Here is a 12531-nt window from a genome sequence, read left to right on the forward strand (position 1 = left end):
CTTGTCAGTTCGCCACTTAAATATAGAAATGTTGATGACGTCATTCTTTTTTACAGCCAATCAGATTAAGGAACAAGACCTTAGGAACAATGTGAATGGCTGATTTCATTGTGTGAGTCACACTAAACAACTAGAGCTCAGAAAGAATGTGATTGTGATTGTAATTGAAAATGAGGCGTAGTTGCTTTTCTATTCTCCCGCCTCGGGGTGGCGCTCTCCGTACGAACCGCCTTATCTTTTGTATCTGCAGAAGCAGAAAAATCTGCTCTTTGTCGTTTATAATTTTGCTTATGAAATTTCTGGCAGCCGGTGATCCGATGCAGGGGAGTAAAACCCGGGCGTCGCTGGAGGATCCTGAAGGTCCCTCAATTCCTGACAGAACAGTGATCAGGATGGACGGAGGGGCTGCAGATGCTGGTATTCTTCACAATTAGTTCATAACTTTCTACTGACTAGAATTGCTGAGCTTTTTTGTGCTAATTAGTCCGTTTGAAATGCAACGTGATGTCATCAAACGTGAATGCTTCATAAATGCATTTTTATTACAGAAATATTATTGTGACAGATGTAAAGTTGTGTGTTGTCGCATTAAAACCATACAACACGTCTAATTTATTTATGTCAAGTAAAATAAATGAAATAAAAGCTCACGTTGACTCTGTGTGGTCAGTGTGAGTTGCACCAGTTCCAGATCCTGCAGAGTTTGGTGCTGAAGCTGAAGGAAGGAGATGCAGAGTCGGGCCGAATGCTGACCGTCCAGACGGAGACCAACAGGCTCCTGAAGCTCCAGCTGGAGGACAGGGACAGCCGACTCGCCACGGCCAATCAGGTGGCCAGATCAGGAGTCAGGACCTGTTCAGCGTACATTTTCAGAAGAGCTTGTATTCACTTGCAGCTTTGATGGCTGTTTACAGACAATCGGTGCCTTGAAGGAAGCGTTAAAGTCCTGGGACTCTCAGATCATCGCTCTGCAGGAAGAGTTTAAAATGCAGTGACGGTAGAAACCCACAGAAACTCTTGAACGAGACAGAAATATGGTACCTGTGACAAAAAATCACCTGATTTTTTTATTTTATTTTAACCTTTCGCCGCCTGAAGGAAGGACCATTCCCACAGTAGGCGGTGGATTCATCAGAGTACTCAAACAGAAATCAAGACATGTCCTGAACTCAAGGTATTTTACTCTCCAACCCGACTCACTCAGTCACATCTATTTGTCCCGACCGCTTCCAGTCTTGACCTTTTTCCAGATTCACCAGGATCCACCTGCAGTCCACAGCGACTCTGGTGAAGTCTGTGCAAAGCTATCAGAGCTTCTGGATGAGTTCCACCACAAAGAGGGACTAAATGTGGAGGAAGTGAAAAGGGAGGACAACGAGGAAGGTGACGTTGATTGTAAGCTTGTCTCGGTAAGCCACAGTTCTACCATAAGAACCATTCACTCGCATTTAACTACGTGCATCTTCTGTGTCTGTTTGGTCACGTCATCAGAAATGCACACCGCAAGCGTTGGGGCTGCAGACTTCCCCAACATCGCAGCATCGCAGGCACAACCAACAGTGGGATTACTCCACCTAGGAAGCGGTTGAAGTCTCCTGTGTGGGAATGCTAAAGGAGAAATCCAGGACCACGGGACCTCAGCGACGTTAGCAGTGAGTTCTGTATTCGACAGACATTCACACTCATTAAACAAAAACCTAGAAACTTTATTTACTACTAATTTACTTACTAACTTTATTATTTATGACTTTCACAAGTTTAAATGCGCAATTTACATGGATGTTACAAGCTGAAAGGCACTATAATCGATGTAAATTAAATCATCTCCTGTCGTTCCATTTGGAACTTTTATTTTGAAGCCCTGCACAACCGTCAAAAGCACAGCGAGTGCCTTAAATCAGAAGAATCACTTCGCATTTTCACATTTTATTGACTGCAACAACTGAAAACCCAACCACAGGCATACATGACTTGGTGAAAGTGAAGATTTCTAGGTTTTTGTTTAATGAGTCTGAATGTGTATGAGTATGAACTCACTGCTCTTTGTCGTTTATAATTTTGCTTATGAAATTTCTAGCAGCCGGTGAATTCCTGATAGAACAGTGATCAGGATGGACGGAGGGGCTGCAGATGCTGGTATTCTTGACAATTAGTTCATCACCTTCTACTGACTAGAATTCCTGAGCTTTTTTTGTGCTAATTAGTCCGTTTGAAATGCAACGTGATGTCATCAAACGTGAATGCTTCATAAGTGCATTTTTATTACAGAAATATTATTGTGACAGATGTAAAGTTGTGTGTTGTCACATTAAAACCACACAACACGTCTAATTTATTTATCTCAAGTAAAATAAATGAAATAAAAGCTCACGTGGTCAGTCTGATAAATTCTGTAAATAAATGGAGAATGGTGCCGTTGGACGAGTTGAGTTCGCTCTCTACACAGATGCAGGCATTTCCACCAGAGTCGGGTACGACATTTACATTTACACCATTTATCAGACACCCTTATCCACTGACACCACTGAGGTGCCACTGAGCAAAGCACCGTCCCCACACACTGGTCCCCGGGCGCCGGTCATGGCTGCCCACTGCTCACTCAGGGTGATGGGATAAATGCAGAGGACAAATTTCACTGTGTGCTGTGCTGCTGTGTATCACATGTGACAATCTTTATAAAGTGGCTGTAGGACAGGGCGTCCCTTATTTAACAAAGTGGCTGAAGGACAGGGCGTCCCTTATGAAATGGCCGAAAGAAAGGTCATCCCTAATAAAGCGGACCAGGCAGTCTTAATAATGTGGCTGATTGGCATCCTAATGAAGCTGCTGGTTTAAGATTCCATTTAATTACAGTGCTGGCACGTAACAAAAAGCCGCACAATCTGACATGAAAGTCGTGTGTGTGCTGTGAACCGTGTCATCGCAAATTCTAAGAAACCAAAGTTTTTCACACTTTTAATGGTTTGGTCATGATTTGTGGCCATCCTGTAGTCCCCAATGAAGCCTTTGGCCTCGCCTCGACTCCTGTATCTCTAGCTTTCACGGCTGGTCACAGGGAGCTGAAAACCTCTTCCTCTGCACAATAGTAAACAGAGGAAGAGGTTTTAGGGCCACATGACCTACCAAAACAAACAATATGTCATCTTGTGCGGATGCTAATATGTCAAGCGTGGCGAATGCTAATGAAGTAGAGAACTTTTAATGTAACATTCTGCCTGCATAATTTCATTAGGTTAAGTTTACATAAACACGTTGGAGAAGCAGAACTGTTTGATTAAATGGAAATTATGTTTCTCCCAGCCAGTCACGTTTCTGTGATCTCTTACTCACAATCAGAAAACTTTATTAAACCCAATGGAAATTGATCTGTTTCTTTATAATGAAGAAATTATTCTTTATACTTTTTCTTTTTACTTATTTGGGCCGGTCTTTATGTTCTTTATGCTAAATAAATTGTTCTTTAGTATTTGTAGTATGTAGCGTTAGTATTTAGCTTTCTTTATACTTCAATGTGAATGAACATTGACATTGTCAGCTATTTAAGGTGCGATAATTCATCTCAGATTTATTAGACATGAAAATGAAATACTGGAAAAAGTTTGTTCGAAAGATTAAGGGTAAATCAGACAGGGATGAAGTTCCTCCTGAGCCCAATGCAACCAACATGTTATCGGTTCAGATTAATCCGACAAAAACAGTCAATACAGACACCAATTGGGAATCACAGAATCAAAGCCGTAAACCAGAAATGGAGGAGATACAGAGGATCTCCAATAATTATGGTAAGACGGCTACTCATGACCCACATAAGGACAGTTTGGCTTTAAATGGAGACCTAATGCAAGAGAAAGACACACAGACTTCCATGGAGGATGTTCAGAGACTAAGTTTGGATATAGAAAATGATCTTGAACAGCTTGAAACACAGCTGATCATAGAGAAACAGAAAAGAGAAGAAGCAGAAAGGCGTTTAACTGAGGTAACACAAACTTGTAAGCAGATGGAGATAGAAAGAAACCTCCTTACGCAGCTGCAGAGGCAGCAGGCTCTTTACAAAGAGACACTGCAGAAGGAGCAGGAGAAGCTGATATGTGAAGCAGCTGATGAGCAGAGAATGACAGAGAAATTCGAAAAAGAGCTCGATGCAGAAAGAAGAAGCAGATATCAATTAAAGAGGCTTCTCCGGGAGAAGGAGACAGAGTTCCGTAATCAGATAAACAGAAAAGAAAATTTCAACAATCAAACGCTCCAGCAAATAAAAAAAGAACTTGAAACAATGAAAGCCGAAAGAGACCATGAGAGCACAAGACGAGAAGAACTTGAAAAAGCGCTACTCAATGAGACGGCTAAGAAGGACGAACTGGAAAAATGTTTCCAGGAGCTCCATACGAATCTGGAGAGCAAGCAGCGTCTTTACAAAGAGACAATGGAGAATGAGAAGGAAATGCTGAGGAGTAAATTGGAAGAAGTCGAAAAAGAGCTCGAAGCAGAAGGACAAATCAGGAAAGAGGCAGAGAGGCTTCTCCTGGAGACAGAGACAAAGATTTGTGATCAGAAAGACAGCAAAGAAAGAGAAACGCTCCAGCAAATCAAAGAGGAAGTTGAAATGATAAGAGATGAAAGAGACCATGAGTGCAGAAGACAAAAAAAACTTGTAAAAAATCTTAAACAAATGGTTACCCGGAACGAACTAGAAGAACACTTCCAGCAGCTCCTTACGCAGCTGCAGAGCACCGTGGGTTTTTACCAAAAACACACTGAAGAAAAAGAAAGACATGCTGAGTACAGACAATAAAAGACATAATAAACGTGAATTCATTAATTCATCCTGTATCATGGTTGTTTTAAGCCGTTTTCTTCTGATCTGGGGCAGTGGTGGTTTAGGGTGGTTTACGGTGAAGGTTAAAAGCAGGGGACACATTTCGTGCTGTGCTGTGTATCACAATGACAATCACTTCACTTTCACTTTTCACTGTGGCTGTGACCATAAAATGTAAGATAATTGTCAAGAGCTTTTTTCCCTATAAATGCTCCCCTATTATGAAATGTTTATATTGCTTTTATTACGATTTTAGTAGTCCGCTAATCTGAAGTCTCGTTCCTAAATTCATCCATAGTGCAGAATTATAGCCACTTTTAGCAAGTCCCACATTGAAATTTCCCCAGGATGCGACATTTCTGTGTGTGTAGCTTCAAATGCCAATGAGGAGGAGATAGGGCGAGGCCACGTGGTTACTTCAGGATCACACACCTCATCATTTCCACATATGTTATCAAGGAATGAGCCAAAATCCTGGACCCGATCCCAAGAGTGCACAACTCAGAATGGATTCATTTATGTGCTTTATGTAATTTATTTTTGTTTATTGGGTCTGTCAGGAAGACAGACCATTTATTATTGTGCTGAGAATGGCAAAAATGAACATTAAAGAATGTTAAAGACCGCCACGCGAACACCGTCAAACGTAAAGAAACAACGGAGTGGTCAGGCCGAAGGCCTGACCACTCCGCACACGATGATATATTTTTTGTTTTGGTAGGTCGTACGGCCCGGCCACAAATCGGGTTAAAACGTGTAAAAAGTACCGTTTACCATCGTGCCGGGAACGCGTTTTTGGCTCCCTGAGGCTAACCGTTGAAGCTAGCGACCCGAAAATCGAAGCGAGGCCGAAGGCCTCGCCGAGTCTTACGATCCGACGTATGGGACGAGTCGGTGGCACCAACGGGGGTTTGGAAAACCCGGGAAAAGCCGGAAAACCGGGAAAAAGGCAATAAAAGGACACGTCTTACGTCCAAGGCCGCCACGATAAGACCGTGAAACGCACAGAAACAACGGAGTGGTCAGGCCGAAGGCCTGACCACTCCACACAATATGACATATTGTTTGTTTTGGTAGGTCGCACGGCCCGCCCACAAATTGGCTTCAAAGCGTAAAAAGTACGGTTTACTGTTGCGCAGAGGAAGAGGTTTTCAGCTCCCTGTGACCAGCCGTAAAAGCTAGAGACACGGGAGTCGAGGCGAGGCCGAAGGCCTCGCAGAGACACACGATCTGACATATTGGATGTGTTGCTAGCGCCAACAGTGGTCAGGAAAACATGGGAAATAGGGAAGGAGGCCAAAAAGGCCATGTCTCGCATTTGTGGCTGCCACGTTAAGGCCGTGAGACGCACAAAAAAAACGGAGAGGTCAGGCCGAAGGCCTGACCTCTCCACACACAATGACGTATTGGTTGCTTCTTTGGGGATTACAGGAGGGCCACAAATCACGTCCAAAACATTAAAAGTGTGAAAAAATCTGGTTTCCAAGAATTTGCGATGAAAAGCTTCACAGCACACACATGACTCTCATATCAAATCGTGCGGCTTGTCGTTACGCACGGTTTGACGTATGGCTCGGCTCGGCCGGATTTACGGTCCGCGCGCAATTAGCCAAAAAGCGTTTTCGGAACGCGTTTATTATTCTAGCCCAAAATTGGACTTTTTTGGAGTTTGTGTCCAGACGGTTTGACATACAAAGAAGATATTGATGTCGTCTCGTAGATCTCGCCAAGGCCGACGATTTGACGTATGGTTTATCGCCGTCTGACTTACGGATCATGCACAAATTTGGGAAAACAAAAAAGTGTAAATGGGCGAAAAAAATTTATTTATTTATTATTTATTATTTCAGCCTTTTTTCGGCAATTAATGCGGGTCGTACCGAAGCACGCACACCCGCGTGTTATATATCAAAAATTAGAGCTTTGTTGCGTGAGGTGTGCTATTACTTTTATAAGCGATCAGACTGGGCCTGGCCGAGCTATTAACGCTGAAACAGGGTAATTTCCCATTGGAATGTATTGATCGCTAGTTTTAGCATTGGTAGCATTTGTAAAAAAAAACTTCTTTGAAGTGATACTGCAGTACCACATTAAAGAATTCCCATTGTACAAATTACATGCCCGCAGCTGTGACCAATGCCCGGACAGACCCATCAAAATTTCCCCTGGAATTTTGGCTTCTAGTTACTTATTATTATTTGCTTGTTTACAGGACTTTTATCTACGGGGTATATCAATCAAAAAAAGAAAAGAAAAAAAAAAAACTCCACAGCTCTTAATCTTGTTGACAATGACTGCCAAATGTTCAGCACATTCTGAACCAACGTTCCTTTCCCACGTAGACTTAACACTTCCGCTAAGGTCAGATGTGGACCGTGGCGCAGCTATCGAGTAGAAACGAAAAACGTAAACCGACGTTAGTGCAACTTCTGTTAAGTGTGTGGCCTTAACGACAACCACTTTGACTTAGAGCCGCGTTTGCATCGTTACCCTTCAGTAAAAGATTCTTTTGTTTATAACTTTTTTGCCTTCTCTGCGATACTCCCTCATAAGCGTTCACAAGTTGCATCGTGAATGAAACACGGGGGGAATAAATTAATAAATGTGAACCCTGTACGCCGGCCCACCGCAGACTGGACCAACAAACGAGTTGTGGTTTACCATATTTGTAAAGATGGCGGATGATAATGAAGTAGGGAACTTTTAATGTAACATTCTGCCTGCATAATGTCATTAGGTTAAGTTTACATGAACATGTTAAAGAAGCAGAACTGTTTGATTAAATGGAAATTATGTTTTTCCCAGCCAGTCACGATGTCTCTGAGCTCTTATTCACAATCAGAAAACTTTATTAATACCGAAGGAAATTGCCCTGTATTCTTTATAAGGAAGAAATTGTTCTGTAGAAATTATTCTTTAATTCTTTATTAATACAAATTCTTTAGTCTTTATACTAAAGAAATTATTCTTCAAACTTGATCTTTATTTTCTTTATACTAAAGAAATTGTTCTTTAGTATTTGTAGTGTGTACTGTTAGTATTTAACTAGTTCACTTCAATGTGAATGAACATTGACATTGTCAGCTATTTAAGGAGTGTATGATACATTTCCTAGATTTAGTAGAAATAAAAATGAAATTCTGGAAAAAGTTTGTTCGAAAGATTAAGGGTAAATCAACCAAGGATGTTCCTCCTGATGAAAAAAAGAGGATCAATAAAGACACCAACAACTTTAAGCAGGTGTTGAAGAAATTCCTGAGGAAGAATCACAGACGTAAAGTAGAAGTGGAAGAGATACAAAGGACCTCCAATAATCATTGTAAGACGGCTACTCATTACCCACAAAAGGACAGTCTGGCTTTAAATGGAGACCTAATGCATGAGAAAGACACACAGACTTCCATGGAGGATATTCAAATAGAAAAGAGATTAAGTTTGGATATAGAAAATGATCCCAAACACGTGCAATTTGAGCAGCTTGAAACACAGCTGATCTTAGAGAAAAAGAAAAGAGAAGAAGCCGAAAGGGGTTTCAATGATGTAACACAAACTTGTAAGCAGATGGAGATAGACAGAAATCTCCATGCGCAGCTGCAAAGCCAGCAGGATCTTTACGAAGAGACAGTTCTGAAGGAGCAGGAGAAGCTGAAACATGAAGTGGTTCACGAGCGGGGAAAGAGAAAGAAAGTCGAAAAAGAGCTCAACACAGAAAGAAAATGCAGACAACAATCAGAGAAGCTTGTCCAGGAGAGGGAGACAGAGTTCCGTGATCAGATAAACAGAAAAGAATATTTAGACAATCAAACGCTCCAGCAAATGAAAGAGGAACTTGAAATAATGAAAGCCGAAAGAGACCATGAGAGCACAAGACGAGAAGAACTTGAAAAAGCGCTACTCAATGAGATGGCTAAGAAGGACGAACTGGAAAAATGTTTCCAGCAGCTCCCTACTAATCTGGAGAGCAAGCAGCGTCTTTACAAAGAGACCATGGAGAATGAGAAGGAAATGCTGAGAAGCAAAACGGAAGAAGTCGAAAAAGAGCTCGAAGCAGAAAGAAAAATCAGGAAAGAGGCAGAGAGGCTTCTGCGCGAGACAGAGACAAAGTTTCGTAATCAGATGGACAGCAAAGAAAGTCTCAACAGAGAAACTCTCCAGCAAATCAAAGAGGAAGTTGAAACTATAAGAGATGAAAGAGACCATGAGTGCAGAAGACAAAAAAAGCTTGTAAAAAATCTTAAACAAATGGTTACCCGGAACGAACTAGAAAAACACTTCCAGCAGCTCCATACGCAGCTGCAGAGCCACGTGGGTTTTTACCAAACACAATGAAAGACATGCTGAGTACAGACAATAAAAGACCTAATAAACGTTCATTAATTGATCGTATCATGGTTGTTGAATCCCGTCTCCTTTACCCCGCTTTCCTCAGGATAAACCACGATGCCGTGCAGCAAGTAGGTTTTGGTTGTCCTTAACACAGTTATATTCACCCTCCTCCGTGTGCCAGTTCTTGTGTAAGTACGTGCATGTAGCGTGTTGACCCACCACTGTGTGCGCCCCACCGGTCTACATAAACCCGAATCCGCGACACGACAGACAGAACAACACAACACACAACAGAACCCACAAACACTGCACATACAGAGACACAGGTGCTTATAACCAGAGTTTTTAAACCGTACATTTTGGTGGCCGCCTATAGGTCGCGGTGAAGACGCGGCGTCAAAGTCCACTTTATTGTCATCTATCTCACCGTATACAAGTACACAGAGAGACCAAGATGGCGAAGCTTCGGAGATTCACAGCGTGCAAAAAGACATAGCACACAACACAAAAACATGACAAGGGACCATGTGGACATTGTGCGCCGACCCATTAAATAGTGCAGCTCGAGACAAACTAGACAAACCAGGCAGACAAGTAGCAGCAATGAGTGTATGTGGTGCATGATGTGCTATGATAATAATGGATAACTAGAAGCCAAAATTCCAGGGGAAATTTTGATGGGTCTGTCCGGGCATTGGTCACAGCTGCGGGCATGTAATTTGTAAAATGGGAATTCTTTAATGTGGTACTGCAGTATCACTTCAAAGAAGTTTTATTTTACAAATGCTACCAATGCTAAAACTAGCGATCAATACATTCCAATGGGAAATTACCCTGTTTCAGCGTTAATAGCTCGGCCAGGCCCAGTCCGATCGCTTATAAAAGTAATAGCACACCTCACGCAACAAAGCTCTAATTTTTGATATATAACACGCGGGTGTGCGTGCTTCGGTACGACCCGCATTAATTGCCGAAAAAAGGCTGAAATAATAAATAATAAATAAATAAATTTTTTTCGCCCATTTACACTTTTTTGTTTTCCCAAATTTGTGCATGATCCGTAAGTCAGACGGCGATAAACCATCGTCAAATCGTCGGCCTTGGCGAGATCTACGAGACGACATCAATATCTTCTTTGTATGTCAAACCGTCTGGACACAAACTCCAAAAAAGTCCAATTTTGGGCTAGAATAATAAACGCGTTCCGAAAACGCTTTTTGGCTAATTGCGCGCGGACCGTAAATCCGGCCGAGCCGAGCCATACGTCAAACCGTGCGTAACGACAAGCCGCATGATTTGATATGAGAGTCGTGTGTGTGCTGTGAAGCGTTTCATCGCAAATTCTTGGAAACCAGATTTTTTCACACTTTTAATGTTTTGGACGCGATTTGTGGCCCTCCTGTAATCCCCAAAGAAGCAACCAATACGTCATTGTGTGTGGAGAGGTCAGGCCTTCGGCCTGACCTCTCCGTTTTTTTTGTGCGTCTCGCGGCCTTAACGTGGCAGCCACAAATGCGAGACATGGCCTTTTTGGCCTCCTTCCCTATTTCCCATGTTTTCCTGACCACTGTTGGCGCTAGCAACACATCCAATATGTCAGATCGTGTGTCTCGGCGAGGCCTTCGGCCTCGCCTCGACTCCCGTGTCTCTAGCTTTTACGGCTGGTCACAGGGAGCTGAAAACCTCTTCCTCTGCGCAACAGTAAACCGTACTTTTTACGCTTTGAACCCGATTTGTGGGCGGGCCGTGCGACCTACCAAAACAAAAAATGTATCATCGTGTGCGGAGTGGTCAGGCCTTCGGCCTGACCACTCCGTTGTTTCTGTGCGTTTCACGGTCTTATCGTGGCGGCCTTGGACGTAAGACGTGTCCTTTTATTGCCTTTTTCCCGGTTTTCCGGCTTTTTCCGGGTTTTCCAAACCCCCGTTGGTGCCACCGACTCGTCCCATACGTCGGATCGTAAGACTCGGCGAGGCCTTCGGCCCCGCCTCGATTTTCGGGTCGCTAGCTTCAACGGTTAGCCTCAGGGAGCCAAAAACGCGTTCCCGGCACGATGGTAAACGGTACTTTTTACACGTTTTAACCCGATTTGTGGCCGGGCCGTACGACCTACCAAAGCAAAAAATATATCATCGCGTGCGGAGTTGTTGTGGGACCATTTTAACAACTCCGTTGTTTCTTTACGTTTGACGGTCTTCGTGTGGCGGTCTTTAACGTGAGACATGTTCTTTTTTGCCATTAATAGCACAATAATAAATGGTCTGTCTTCCTGACAGACCCAACTAGAAGCCAAAATTCCAGGGGAAATTTTGATGGGTCTGTCCGGGCATTGGTCACAGCTGCGGGCATGGGATTTGTAAAATGGGGCTTCTTTACTGAGGTACTGCAGTATCACTTCAAAGAAGTTTTATTTTACAAATCCGTTGTTTCTTTACGTTTGACGGTCTTCGTGTGGCGGTCTTTAACGTAAGACATGTTCTTTTTTGCCATTCATAGCACAATAATAAATGGTCTGTCTTCCTGACAGACCCAATAATAAAGTAGTGATATGAAATTAAAGGAGTGTGAGCTGGTTAAAGATTAAAGTGCAGGCTGTGATACTTCATGTAATACTCCAATAGGGATTTTCTTTCTTTTCCTAATTTGTCTAAAGGTTTCTTACCAATCTGGAAGTGACCAAGACAACTAAATAAAATGGTCAATGAGTAAAATCCAGCTAAAGTGTCCTTGTGATGCGTAACTCTTTGGGAGAAACCGCACAAAAAACCCACCGACAACTTGGCAGTCCGTGCTAGCCGTCCTGCTGTCCAACGTCGCGGCAGCTTGAAATCGGTGCCAGAGCTCTGTGTTGGTCTCTAGCTAATGTTCATTGCCGGTGGAGTTTGTGAATGTGAGACGCAGACCTTTTTGTTTACAGCGGGAATTCACCTCAGTTTTCACCTCAGCAGATAGCGAGGAGCTGAGAACATCATCTGAGTCCCTCCTCCCTCCATAACAGACGTGTACAACACGCGCTGCGTCAGGAAAAGCCACCGGCACTGTGGTGGACTCTACACACCCCTCACATGCACTCTTCACCCTCAGAAAAAGGTACCGAATCATCTTGGCCCTCACTGCCACACTCTGGAACAGCTTCATCCCACAGGCCATCAGACACCTGAACACTCAGGAACTTTCCTATTTGGACTGACACACACACACACATTAACTCTGTTATATTAAGTAATATTATCACATTTATTATTCATCTCACTAGTTTAACGCGGTCCGTCTCATTGTTGTCTACATGTTTTTTATAAATGTTACTCTTGCAGTATGTCTGTGTCGCTTATGTGCACTTTATGTCAGTATGTAACTTTGTTGAATATGTTAAATGTAGCACCAGG

At 42.9% G+C, this 12531-nt stretch overlaps 1 long non-coding RNA gene across 1 annotated transcript; it reads left to right on the forward strand.

Annotated features, from left to right (window-relative positions):
• Positions 1-518: 518 nt before the first annotated feature.
• On the forward strand, positions 519-1987 carry LOC114785913 (uncharacterized). The gene is made up of 4 exons (XR_003749111.1): positions 519-997; positions 1099-1174; positions 1251-1395; positions 1492-1987. It is a non-coding gene; the product is annotated as an uncharacterized LOC114785913 (long non-coding RNA).
• Positions 1988-12531: the final 10544 nt, after the last annotated feature.

The sequence above is a fragment of the Denticeps clupeoides genome, chromosome 3 (genome assembly GCF_900700375.1).
Source record: "Denticeps clupeoides chromosome 3, fDenClu1.1, whole genome shotgun sequence".
NCBI lineage: Eukaryota > Metazoa > Chordata > Actinopteri > Clupeiformes > Denticipitidae > Denticeps > Denticeps clupeoides.